Raw genomic sequence first — 13976 nt, 5'->3', positions numbered from 1 at the left:
TAATAGCGGCGATGACAAGGAAAACCCAGCAAAGGAGGACCCTCCTAAAACACAACCAAAGCGCCGGCGTCAGCGGCACCGCTCTAAATCCCGCTGTAGCAGGGACAGCAACACCGGCACAGGAGACGACAAGACTCCGGATGGTGCCGAAGACATAGAAGAACCCGATGAACAAACTGCCGAACAAGACAATCGGGAATCCGGGCATGTCAGCCCTGACGAATAGGCCATAGAAGAAGACTCGGAGGACGGTAGTTACCGTCCGCCTTCCGAGGAGGAGGTGAGCCTCGGCAACGAAGACATCATCGTGCCTGAGGAGCCTCTGGAGCAGGAGCGCTTTAAGCTTCAGCTAATAGCCACTGCGAGGAGCCTGAAAAAGAAGCAGCAGCAGCTTCAAGCTGATCAAGACCTGCTCAATGATAGATGGACCGATGTCCTGGCAGCCGAGGAATACGGCCTTAAACGCCAGCCAAAAGTTACCCGAAGCGCAGATTACTACCTCAGTTCGACGATGAGGCGCCAGACCCTGCACCAGCATTACGCAATGCGGTTGATCGGCCACCACGTGGTCGGGATAAAACGGCAACCCGAGCCGAAAACCAGACTGTCCCACCCCGCCGTAAAGGCGGGGATAAGACAGCTCGGGGCTATACATATGACCTCCGTCAAGACCTGGAAAGTAGAGAAGAACATACAAGATCGATCTACGGATCGCGAGGACGTGCCTTGACGCGCGAGGACGGCTATCTATTCGGGCCTGACAAACCTAGTCACGCCCGGGCCGAAAACTGCAGACGGACTCCATCAGAGCTATGTCGCGATGCGGCCCGGTATAGAGGCGCCGCACACCCTCGTTGCTTCACTGACGAAGTAATGGACCACGAATTCCCAGAAGGGTTTAAACCCGTAAACATCGAAACATATGATGGAACAACCGATCCCACGGTATGGATCGAGGATTTTATTCTCCACATCCACATGGCCCGCGGGGATGATTCACGCCTTCAAATACCTCCCACTAAAACTCAAAGGACCAGCCCGGCACTGGCTAAATAGTCTGCCCGATAATTCTATTGGCAGCTGGGAGGACCTGGAAGAAGCTTTCCTCGACAACTTCCAAGGTACATATGTTCGACCACCAGATGCTGATGACTTAAGTCACATGGTTCAACAGCCCGGGGAGTCAGCCAGGAAGTTCTGGACTAGGTTCCTAACTAAAAAGAACCAGATCGTCGACTGTACAGATGTCGAAGCCCTAGCGGCCTTTAAACATAGCATCCACGACGAATGGCTCACCCGCCACCTCGGCCAAGAAAAGCCAAAATCTATGGCAGCCCTCACGGCACTCATGACCCACTTTTGCGCGGGTGAGGATAGTTGGTTGGCTCGTAGCAAAAACACAGCCAGCGAGGCAGGCCCCTCTGAGGTTAAGAACAGTAACGGCAAGCTCCGATGTAACACACACAAACGCCGAAGCAATAGTGATAATACCGACGACACTACAGTCAACGCTGGATTCAGCGGCTCCAAGTCTAGCCAGCGGAAGAAACCGTACAAGAGAAACAATCAGGGACCATCCAGCCTGGACCGCATACTCGATCGCCCATGCCAGATACATGGCACCCCAGACAAACCAGCTAATCATACCAACAGAGATTGTTGGGTTTTTAAACAGGCCGGCAAATTAAACGCCGAGAACAGGGAAAAGGGATCGCAAAGCGAGGACGACGAGGAGGAGCCCCGGCAACCGAACACAGGGGGACAGAAGAAGTCCCCCCCCAAGTCAAAACAGTAAACATGATATATGCCACACACATCCCTAAAAGGGAACGCAAGCGCGCACTAAGGGACGTCTATGCGATAGAGCCAGTCGCCCCAAAATTCAATCCGTGGTCGTCATTCCTGATCACCTTTGATCATCGTGATCACCCGACTAGTATCTGTCATGGTGGTTCAGCCGCACTAGTCCTCGACCCAATCATTGACGGATTTCACCTGACACGCGTCCTTATGGCGGAGGTAGCAGCCTCAACCTGCTTTATCAGGATACAGTGCGAAAAATGGGCATCAATCCATCACGGATCAAGCCCACAAAGACTACCTTCAAAGGAGTCATACCAGGTGTCGAGGCCCGCTGTACGAGCTCAATCACGCTTGAAGTTGTCTTCGGGTCTCCGGACAATTTCCGAAGTGAGGAGTTAATCTTCGACATCGTCCCCTTTTGCAGCGGCTATCACGCACTGCTAGGACGAACCACATTCGCTCGATTCAATGCAGTGGCACACTATGCTTATCTTAAGCTCAAGATGCCCGGTCCACGCGGCGTCATCACGGTTAACGGAAATACGGAACGCTCCCTCCGTACAGAAGAGCACACAACTGCCTTAGTAGCAGAAGTACAGAGCGGCCTTCTCAAGCAGAACCCTAATGCGGCTGCCAAGCCCACGGGCACCGTTAAGAGGGTCCGAACTACCCTGCAGCAGGACAGCTCGGCTCGTCAGGAGCTCGATTAGCAATTCGGCCTCCGTCTCAGTCCCGATCAAGCGGTGGCATTTGCGCCGCGCGTACATAACTACGCACTCAAAATTCCATGGGCATCGACGGAGGCACAGCTAGCTTGTGATCCACAGTGCGGCTCAACCGGCACCGGATACACACATACTTTCACTTTCACTTTTTCCTTTCAGGTCTCAATCCCGCAGACCCCATCCGATGGCCTGATCATGGATCCTCTCGAAGGACAAGCACACCAAGACAGCAAGAATAAGAGCGGTCAGTTGACTCTGTCGGATGGTATTATACAAGCTCGGCACGGGAGAGCCGCAGACATATGGGGGACTTCTCTAGGTGGTTTCGTTAAACGATCACTCTACCTATTTTTAGGACCCATACGCAGCTCTCTCTTGGTGAAGGCATAGTAAATAGCCTTTCTTCTTGTTGCACCACTTGTACGAACGTGCTTTAATGCACCAATGAAATTATAATAGAAACAGTTTGCGGCCTAAATTTCCACGGCTTTAGCTTACCACTGGTTCTTCCTCTTTCTTTCTTTTTGCCTTTTTCTTCCTGGTAATTCTATCAGATAACACCCGTACACTCGGTGTGTTCCACCTTGCCAGGGGCTTCATAGCACCCCACAACATGGAAACAAAAGTCCGAACACTTTTACAGTATAGTTCGGCACCCCGAATTTAGCATTATATGCATTGGCTCCGAATCATGTCTTTGGTCAATAGTTGGGTTGCCCGGCTCCTGTGCTTGCTACCTTACGTTCCGCTATATCGGCTAAGGTAGTAAAGGGAGAACTGCTGCGATTGTGCCCTGGTTTATCCAAAGGAGCACCTCAGTAGAGAAAGCCAAAAACTGACTGTCATGATACGGCGAGAGCCGGTCAACTGTTCGGAGGTTGCAAATCGTTGGAGATTTTTTCCGCATTACGTGAAGGATCGGTACTTCCCGATCAGACGCTCATAGCACTCTGGTTAGGATACCAGGGGCTGCGCCCATGTTTTATTATAAAACTCCTATGGCTAAGTGAGGGCGTTCAAGCCGCATAGTCTGATTGCCTGGTTCGTTGCGCTAAACAACTCCTTCAAGGACCATATAATTGGATCAAGATTGTTTAGATTCCATCCCGAACACCTCCGTACTACCTACGTGGGGGCAGAAGCCGACGACTGGCCAACCCTCAGATTTCATACAACACGGCCGCACAGGAGGAAAAAATTAAACATAACAAGCATTATATTACAAACCGACTTTGTTTCATCATATAAGGCAAAGACAACACGAATATATTCATTCGAAAATAATGTCTTGCCCACACTGCGTTGCCACAATGCGAGACCCCTCTAGGACATCCGCAAAATAGCGCTCGGGTGTGCGGTGCTCCTTGCCCTCTGGCGGCCCCCTGGTCACCTCGACGGCGTCCATCTTCGCCCACCACATCTTGCAACGGGCGAAGGCCATGCGCGCACCTTCAATATAGGCCGATCGCTTGACGACGTCCAGCCGAGGACAGGCGTTCACCAGCCGCTTCACGAGTCCGAAGTAGCTGCTGGGCATAGCTTCGGCTGGCCATAGCCGGATTATCAAATCCTTCATGGCTAGTTCGGCCACCCTATGCAGCTCCACCAGCTGTTTCAGCTGATCCGTGAAGGGCATGGGATGCTCTGGCGCAAGATACTGTGACCAGAACAATTTCTCCGTGGAGCTCCCTTCTTCGGCTCGAAAGAACTCCGCGGCGTCGGACACACTGCGCGGCAGATCTGTGTAGGCTCCTGGAGAACTCCGAATCCGGGTTAGTAAGAAATACTTCTTCTTCATATACTTGCTTTTCATACTAAATGCCTTACCCGCCGCGATCTTCCTGGCCTCCTGGATCTCTTGGAGGGCGCCCTGGGCCTCATTCCGGGCCGTCTCCGCGCTCTGACGAGCCTTGGCGAGTTCGGTCTCTCGAACCAACGCGTCGCGCTCCAAGGTCTCGCACTTCTTCACCGCGTCCTGGAGCTCTTGTTGAACCTCGTTAACCCGGGCCTTGAGCTTCTTACGGGCGGCCTGCTCCTTGACAGCCTTCCCCTCGGCTTCGGCCAGGGCCTCCTTCAGGGCCTCGACCTCGATCGTCGCTCCTCTATATATCTTGACACTTCAGTCAATGCATATCATTTTACCTTCTTAAATATAAAACGGGTTATCACATACCTTGTTTTTCTTGGAGCTGCCTCCTCGCCCGACCAAGCTCCTCCTCGGCCTGCTCTAGTCTCTGCTGCAGTCCGGAGACTTCGGCAGTATGTGAGGCCGTGGCCAACAGCGACACCTGCGTATTCATTTCAGACAAGTTTAGTTAGTTTCCTACCATCAGGGATTGATCCTCTGTCCAGTCTCTCCTTTCCGGACACCGGACAGTGTCTCAGGGGCTACTGTCTATATCGGGATTTTCTCCTTTTGCGTCGCTTACCTCAAAACCGGTCAGCAGGCTGCTGCAGGCTTCGGTCAGTCCGCTCTTGGCGGACTGAACCCTTTCAATCACCGTGCCCATAAGAACACGGTGCTCGTCCACAATGGAAGCACCTCGTAGCGCTTCCAGCAGATTATCTGGTGCCCCTGGTTGGACAGGGGTCACCGGTGGAATAGGCATACCCCCTTCCTTTGAAGGAGGCTGCGTGCCCGATCCCGGAGCCGTATCGGTCTCCGGAATCGAGTCCAGTTGAGGGCCGAATTGAGTACGGCCCTCAATTCCCAGTCTCCATGGGAATTGACTCCCCCTGGTGTTCGGCGACGGGGGCTTTGCCTTCTGGCGCCTCTCCCCGGCCTAGAAAGGTCCGTTGGGAGAGCACCTCGTCGTCTCCCTTGGCCTTGGGAGAGTAAGCGGCCGGCGGTGTCTCGCTGGCCATCTCCTTCGAGTCCAACGAACCCTCTGATGAGGATCGCTGGGAGCTGTCGTGGGCCGGACTGTAATAGCATGGTTGACCATGTCAATATGACAAGGAGGAGAGATTAGATCTATGGGCATGTACGAGTCTTAGCACTTACGATGCGGCCCGAGGCTTAGTGCGGGGGCGACTCTCCGGACTGCTGTCGATGTCCCATGCGGAGCTGCCCGCAAGCTGGCCTTTCCCCTTCTTGGGCGCCTCCGTCTCCAGAACTGTGGAGGCTGCCCTCTTCCTTCTCCCTCCATCAGGGGGAGAGTCGCTCTCCTCCTCTTTCTCCTCCTCTTCATCGTCGTCGTCTTCGGCGACGGAGGAACGGGTCTTGTCTGCGGACGACGCGTCCGTAGCACCCTTGCGGTGGGGGCCACTCCGGACCCCCTTGGCCTTCTTCGCCGGCGCCGTATAGGGCGCCGGCACTAGCATCTTCGCTAGACGCGGAATGACTGGTTCTTCAGGCAGCGGAGCCGGGTACTGGATCTTCTTCACCCTCTCCATCCATTCCTGAAGAAGCAATGACAGTAAAAGTTCAGATATCCTCCTTGAAACAAACAAGTAGGGGATGCGTTAAAAACTTTCCTCGCTGGCGGGGTGGTTAACGTCGTGCCCACGATCCGAATCCGTGGCTGGCGGTATCTCGTTGCCCTTGAAGAGCAACCTCCAGGCATCTTTGTGAGTGGTCTCGAAGAGCCTCTTCAGGGTATGGTGCTTCTTTGGATTGAACTTCCATAGCGGGAGGCCTCGACTTTGGCACGGGAGAATCCGGCGAACTAGCATCACCTGGATTACATCGACAAGTTTGACATTCTTGTCCACCATGCTCTGAACGCGCGTCTGCAGCACTATCAGCTCGTCTAGCGAACACCAGTTCGGGCTCTTCTCGACCCAGGAGGTGAGCCGCATTGGAGCACCGGGGTTGAATTCGGCAGCTACGGCCCAGTTGGTGCCGCGGGGTTCCGTAATGTAGAACCATTGTTTCTGCCATTCCTTGACAGTCTCCACGAAAGTGCCTTTCGGCCAGGAGACATTGGACAGTTTGCTCACCATGGCTCCTCCGCACTCCGCGTGCTGGCCATCCACCACCTTCGGCTTCACGTTTAAGACTTTGAGCCACAATCGAAGTGGGGTTGGATGCAGAGGAAGGCCTCACACACGACGATGAACGCCGAGATGTTGAGGAAGGAGTTCGGGGATAGATCGTGAAAATCTATCCCGTAATAGTACATCAGCCCACGGACGAAAGGGTGGAGTGGAAACCCTAGTCCGCGGAAGAAATGAGGGATGAATACCACCCTCTCGTTGGGCTTCGGCGTGGGGACGACTTGTCCCTCGGCCGGCAGACGATGGGCGATTTCCTTCGCCAAGTACCCGGCCGCCCGAAGCTCAGTAATGTCCTTCTCCTTGACGGAGGAGACCATCCACTTGCCTTGGCCTCCGGATCCGGACATGGTTGAGTGCTAGCTCAAGTGGGAAGAAGATGAGAACTTGGGCGCTGGAGCTCAAGGGTGGAAGGGCGAAGGAAGAGAGAAGGCGTGGGAGAAGAGGAGGGAATCCTTATCCCCTTATAAAGGCAGTAAATATCGAATGCCTCCCCACTCGCCCTAAAACTCGCCTATTCCCAAGGGCTGTGTAAACGGCACGGTTGGGTTACCCACGCCCGCATTGATGAAAATCCCGCAATAAGGGGACACTATCTCTGCTTTGACAAGACGTGCCAATGGAAACCGCATCTCAAAACACGGAACGGCGGACAAAAACGGTTCGATATAGTGACTGAACAGATGTGATGTCATCTTGCAAAAAGTGGCCAGCAGATGGGACTCGTGGGATATTATATTCCCTCTGCGGTGGTGTGGTGCGTGTTGCAGGTCCAGACACATTCGATACGTTCGAAGACTATCTTGGTTCGGAAGGAGGAACCCGCCTTGCAATGCCGAAGACAGATCTACGCACCGGATACCTTGTCATTGAAGCCAGGTTCAGGGGCTAGTGAGGGAGTCCTGGACTAAGGGGTCCTCGGGCGTCCGGCCTGTTAGCCATGGGCCGGACTGATGGGCTGTGAAGATGCGAAGACCGAAGACTACACCCGTGTCCGGATGGGACTGTCCTTGGCGTGGAAGGCAAGCTTGGCGACCAAATATGTAGATTCCTTTCCTTTGTAACCGACCTTGTGTAACCCTAGATCCTCCCGGTGTCTATATAAACCGGAGGACTTAGTCCGGAGGGATATACTCATTACCATAGTCATACAGGCTAGGCTTTTAGGGTTTAGCCATTACGATCTCGTGGTAGATCAACTCTTGTAATACTCATATTCATCAAGATCAATCAAGCAGGAAGTAGGGTATTACCTCCATAGAGAGGGCCCGAACCTGGGTAAACATTGTCTCCCACGTCTCCTGTTACCATCGACCTTAGACGCACAGTTCGGGACCCCCTACCCGAGATCCGCTGGTTTTGACACCGACACCTGGGACTCTTCTGGCCCAACTCTTTTACTCCATGGCCTTCTTCTTGTCCAAAAATAAGCTCTGTCAAGTTTCAGGTCAATTGGACTCCGTTTGGTTTTCCTTTTCTGCGATACTCAAAAACAAGGAAAAAAATAGAAACTGGCACTGGGCTCTAGGTTAATAGGTTAGTCCCAAAAATCATATAAAATAGCATATAAAACATCCTAGAAGGATAATATAATAGCATGAATACTACATAAATTATAGATACGTTGGAGACGTATCAGCATCCCCAAGCTTAATTCCTGCTCGTCCTCGAGTAGGTAAATGATAAAAGAAATAATTTATGAAGTGTGAATGCTAGCAGGTGCACAAGTTTGATCAATGATAATTTCAATCACCTTTTCTAGCATCATTATATGTCATAACAGTAGCTCAACTCATAAAACTTTTCATGATCAAGTAACAAGCTATTCACATGTTAAAGCATAGATCATAAACTTTCTTGAAAACTAACAAACTATGTTCTCAGTCATCAAACAATTGCAATTCATCTTATTTTCAGGAAGGGTCTATGTAAGAGCTTTGATTTAGCAAATTCCACATACTCAACTATCATATAGTCTTCCATGATTGCTACCACTCAAAGCATATTTTTAGAACAAATAGCATCCATCAAACACGGAGAAAGATAGGGGCTTAATGTTTCGCCTCCCAACTTATTTATCATATAGATAATTGTCAACAATAATAATTCATGATCAAATATACTTGAATGGCCATATATGCTTAGATCTTTCTCCACCACATGATGCTTGCCAACTAAAAAGTAGGTTGGAATGAGAAGGAATATGATAACCCACAAGTATAGGGGATTGCAACAGTTTTCGAGGGTAGAGTATTCAACCAAATTTATTGATTCAACACAATGGGAGCCAAAGAATATTCTCAAGTATTAGCAGTTGAGTTGTCAATTCAACAACACCTGGATAACTTAATATCTGCAGCAAAGTATTTAGTAGCAAAGTAATATGATAGTAGCGGTAACGGTGGCAAAAGTAATAGTGATAGTTTTGTAGTGATTGTAACAGTGGCAACGGAAAAGTAAATAAGCGAAGAACAATATGTGAAATGCTCATAGGCATTGGATCGGTGATGGAGAATTATGCCAGATGCGATTATTCATGCAACAGTTATAACATAGGGTGACACAGAACTAGCTCCAATTCATCAATGCAATGCAGGCATGTATTCCGAATATAGTCATACGTGCTTATGGAAAAGAACTTGCATGGCATCTTTTGTCCTACCCTCCCGTGGCAGCGAGGTCCTATTGGAAACTAAGGGATATTAAGGCCTCCTTTTAATAGAGTACCGGACCAAAGCATTAACACATAGTGAATACATGAACTCCTCAAACTATGGTCATCACCGGGAGTGGTCCCGATTATTGTCACTTCGGGGTTGTCGGATCATAACACATAGTAGGTGACTATAGACTTGCAAGATAGGATCAAGAACTCACATATATTCATGAAAACATAATAGGTTCAGATCTGAAATCATGGCACTCGGGCCCTAGTGACAAGCATTAAGCATAGCAAAGTCATAGCAACATCAATCTCAGAACATAGTGGATACTAGGGATCAAACCCTAACAAAACTAACTCGGTTACATGATAAATCTCATCCAACCCATCACCGTCTAGCAAGCCTACGATGGAATTACTCATGCACGGCGGTGAGCATCATGAAATTGGTGATGGAGGATGGTTGATGATGACGATGGCGACGGATTCCCCTCTCCGGAGCCCCGAACGGACTCCAGATCAGCCCTCCCGAGAGAGATTAGGGCTTGGCGGTGGCTCCGTATCATAAAACGCGATGAATACTTCTCTCTGATTTTTTTCTACCCGAACATGAATATATAGAGTTGGAGTTGAGGTCGGTGGAGCACCAGGGGGCCCACGAGGCAGGGGGCGCCCAGGGGGGCAGGCGCGCCCCCACCCTCGTGGACAGGGTGTGGGCCCCCTGGCCTTGATTCTTTCGCCAGTATTTTTTATTATTTCCAAAAATAATCTCCGTGAAGTTTCAGGTCATTCCGAGAACTTTTGTTTCTGCACAAAAATAACACCATGGCAATTCTGCTGAAAACAGCGTCAGTTCGGGTTAGTTCCATTCAAATCATGCAAGTTAGAGTCCAAAACAAGGGCAAAAGTGTTTGGAAAAGTAGATATGATGGAGACGTATCAACTCCCCCAAGCCTAAACCTTTGCTTGTCCTCAAGCAATTCAGTTGATAAACTGAAAGTGATAAAGAAAAACTTTTACAAACTCTGTTTGCTCTTGTTGTAGTAAATATGTAAAGCCAGCATTCAAGTTTTCAGCAAAGGTTATGACTAACCATATTCACAATAACACTTAGGTCTCATGTTTACTCATATCAATGGCATAATCAACTAGCAAGCAATAATAATAAATCTCGGATGACAACACTTTCTCAAAATAATCATAATATGATATAACAAGATGGTATCTCGCTAGCCCTTTCTGAGACCGCAAAACATAAATGCAGAGCACCCTTAAATATCAAGGACTGACTAGACATTATAATTCATGGTAAAAGAGATCCAGTCATAGTCATACCCAATATAAATTAACAGTAATGGATGCAAATGACAGCGGTGCTCTCCAACTGGTGCTTTTTAATAAGAGGGTGATGACTCAACATAAAAGTAAATGGATAGGCCCTTCACAGAGGGAAGCATGGATTTGTAGAGGTGCTAGAGCTCGATTTTGAAATAGAGAAAAATAATATTTTGAGTGGTATACTTTCATTGTCAACATAACAACCAAGAGATGGCGATATCTTCCAATGTACACACATTATAGGCGGTTCCCAAACAGAATGGTAAAATTTATACTCCCCCTCCACCAACAAGCATCAATCCATGGCTTGCTCGAAACAACGAGTGCCTCCAACTAGCAACAGCCCTGGGGGAGTTTTGTTTGTAGTTATTTTGATTTGATTTGCATAAAGCATGGGACTGGGCATCCCGGTGACCAGCCATTTTCTCGTGAGTGAGGAGCGGAGTCCACTCCTCTTGAGAATAACCCGCCTAACATGGAAGATATAGACAGCCCTAGTTGATACATGAGCTATTCGAGCATACAAAGCAGAATTTCATTTGAATGTTTAGAGTTTGGCACATACAAATTTACTTGGAACGGCAGGTAGATACCGCATATAGGAAGGTATGGTGGACTCATATGGAATAACTTTGGGGTTTAAGGGATTGGATGCACAAGCAGTATTCCCGCTTAGTACAAGTGAAGGCTAGCAAAAGACTGGGAAGCGACCAGCTAGAGAGCGACAACAGTCATGAACATGCATTAAAATTAATAAACATTGAGTGCAAGCATGAGTAGGATATAATCCATCATGAACATAAATATCGTGGAGGCTATGTTGATTCAGTTTCAACTACATGTGTGAACATGTGCCAAGTCAAGTCACTTGAATCATTCAAAGAAGGATACCGCCCTATCATACCACATCACAACCATTTTAATAGCATGTTGCCACGCAAGATAAACCATTATAAACTCCTAGCTAATTAAGCATGGCATAAGCAACTATAATCTCTAATTGTCATTGCAAACATGTTTATTCATAATAAGCTGAATCAGGAATGATGAACTAATCATATTTACAAAAACAAGAGAGGTCGAGTTCATACCAGCTTCTCTTATCTCAATCAGTTCATCATATATCGTCATAATTTCCTTTCACTTGCACGACCAAACGATGTGAATAATAATAATAGTGCACGTGCATTGGACTAAGCTGGAATCTGCAGGCATTCAATACAAAGGAGAAGACAAGGCAATATGGGCTCTTGGATAAATCAAAAATAATGTATATAAGAGCCACTTCAACATTTTCATTATGGTCTTCTCCTATCGACCCCCAAAGGAAAGAAAAGAAATAAAACTATTTACACGAGAAAGCTCCCAACAAGCAAAAGAAGAACATGAAATCTTTTTGTGTTTTCTTTTAATTAATACTAGTACAGGCATGGAAAGTAAACTAGCTAAAAGCTACAACTAATTTTTGTTTTGTTTTTTCTTAAGGTTTTTCAAACACACAAGAAGAAATCATAAAAAGGAAAATAAACTAGCATGCATATTACAGTGAAAAAGTATGAGCACCGACAACTAGGATGAGTGTGTGCACATAAATGTAATGTCGGTGAGAAATACGTACTACCCCAAGCTTAGGCTTTTGGCCTAAGTTGGTCTACGCCCATGGATCAAAGTTGTAGTTGGGGTCGTACTGAGAAGCAGCGGCTATTGCATCGTGGGCTGCAGCGTGGAGGCGAGCTGTCTCAGTCCTCCTCTCGTACTCGTTTGCCTCCTCCCTGGTTATAACATGTCTCCCATTTGCCTGAAAGTCAAAGAAAGTAGGAGCAGGGAGAGCGACGTGATAGGTGCGTCGTCTGTCAAAGATTAGTCAGTACTGGAGGAACTGATCGTTCCTCTCAACAAACTGATGACGAACCATAGCCTCATAATCTAAATAAACAGGAGGCATCTCAATATCATACTCACGTATAGGTATACCAAGAAAATTAGCTAAACGGGTTGCATAAATTCCACCAAAGAAATCTCCATTAAATCTATTATTATGCAACCTACGTGCAACAATGGCTCCCAAATTATAATGTTTATCTCCTAACACAGCACTCCTGAGAACACTGAGGTCGGGGACACACATGTGACATGCTTCATCCTTACCATTTATGCACCTGCCTATGAAGAGAGCAAAATAATGTATAGTAGGAAAATGAATGCTCCCTATGGTAGCTTGTGTTATATCTCTAGACTCCCCCACAGTTATACTAGCAAGAAAATCTCTAAATTCAGATTTGTGAGGCTCACTAGTGCTACCCCATTGTGGAAGTTTGCAAGCAGTATTAAAATCCTCCAAGTCCATAGTATAAGAACTTTCATAAAGATTAAATAGGACAGTTTGAGAATTGCATGATGATGAATATTCAAACCTTCTCACAAAGGAATCCGTGAGATAGTGGTACTGGCGGCACTTATCTGCCTCGAAGCTCTCAAGATCAGCGTTGCGAACGTATGTGTTAAATTCCTCCTTGATTCCTGCTCGATCCATAAAGTTCTCTGACGGCCATTCACAAGCCCGCACTTGAGCTTCCCTCGGTGGTTCATCGTCCGCATCGCGTATTGCGGGCCTGGGTCCTTGCTTCCTTGAAGGACCACCTTGGTACATCTTCCTAAACATATTTCTTCCTCTGATTTTTTTTGAAATTTTTAGTAACTTCAAATAAAAGTGAACCAAACTCAACAAAATTTATAGCAACTACTCCTACAAGTTCCTAGAGACTATATCATGCATTAGAACTACTTGGAACCATATAAATTTGACATGCAAGCTCAAGAACATGGTCACCTAGGCAGCAAAAATTTGCAATGAATAAAGCACTAGAACAAAAACTAATTGGACCATTGGAGGAGTCACATACCAAGGAACAATCCCCCAAAGCAGTTTTGTGAGAGGTGCTTTGAGCAAGGAGATCGAAAATGGCACCAAGATGAGCAAGAACTCGTCCTTGAGATGGTTGGTGATTTTTTTGGGAGGAAGAAGGAGTGTGTGGTGGCTGGAATAAGTGGAGGGGAGCCACCATGGGCCCACGAGGCAGGGGGGCGCGCCCAGGGGGTGGACGCGCCCTGGACCCTCATGGCCAGGTGCTTGCTCCCCCTGCTGTGTTCTCAGTGCCAGATGTTCTCAAATATTCCAGAAAAAATCATATTTCAATTTCAGGGCATTTGGAGAACTTTTATTTTTGGGGTATTTTTTTATTGCACGGATAATTCAGAAAACAAGCAGAAAATACTATTTTTACTTTATTTCAACTAAATAACAGAAAGTAAAAGGAGGGGACAGAAGGTTGTGCTTTCTAACTTCATCCATCTCATGCTCATCAAAAGGAATCCACTAACAAGGTTGATCAGGTCTTGTTAACAAACTCATTCCGAATTGCATGAAACTGGAAAATTTTCGAATAGCACTA

Source organism: Aegilops tauschii, chromosome 1 (assembly GCF_002575655.3).
Source record: "Aegilops tauschii subsp. strangulata cultivar AL8/78 chromosome 1, Aet v6.0, whole genome shotgun sequence".
Taxonomy (NCBI): domain Eukaryota; kingdom Viridiplantae; phylum Streptophyta; class Magnoliopsida; order Poales; family Poaceae; genus Aegilops; species Aegilops tauschii.
The sequence above is the reverse complement of the archived record's forward strand: the minus strand, read 5'-3'. Positions refer to the sequence as shown.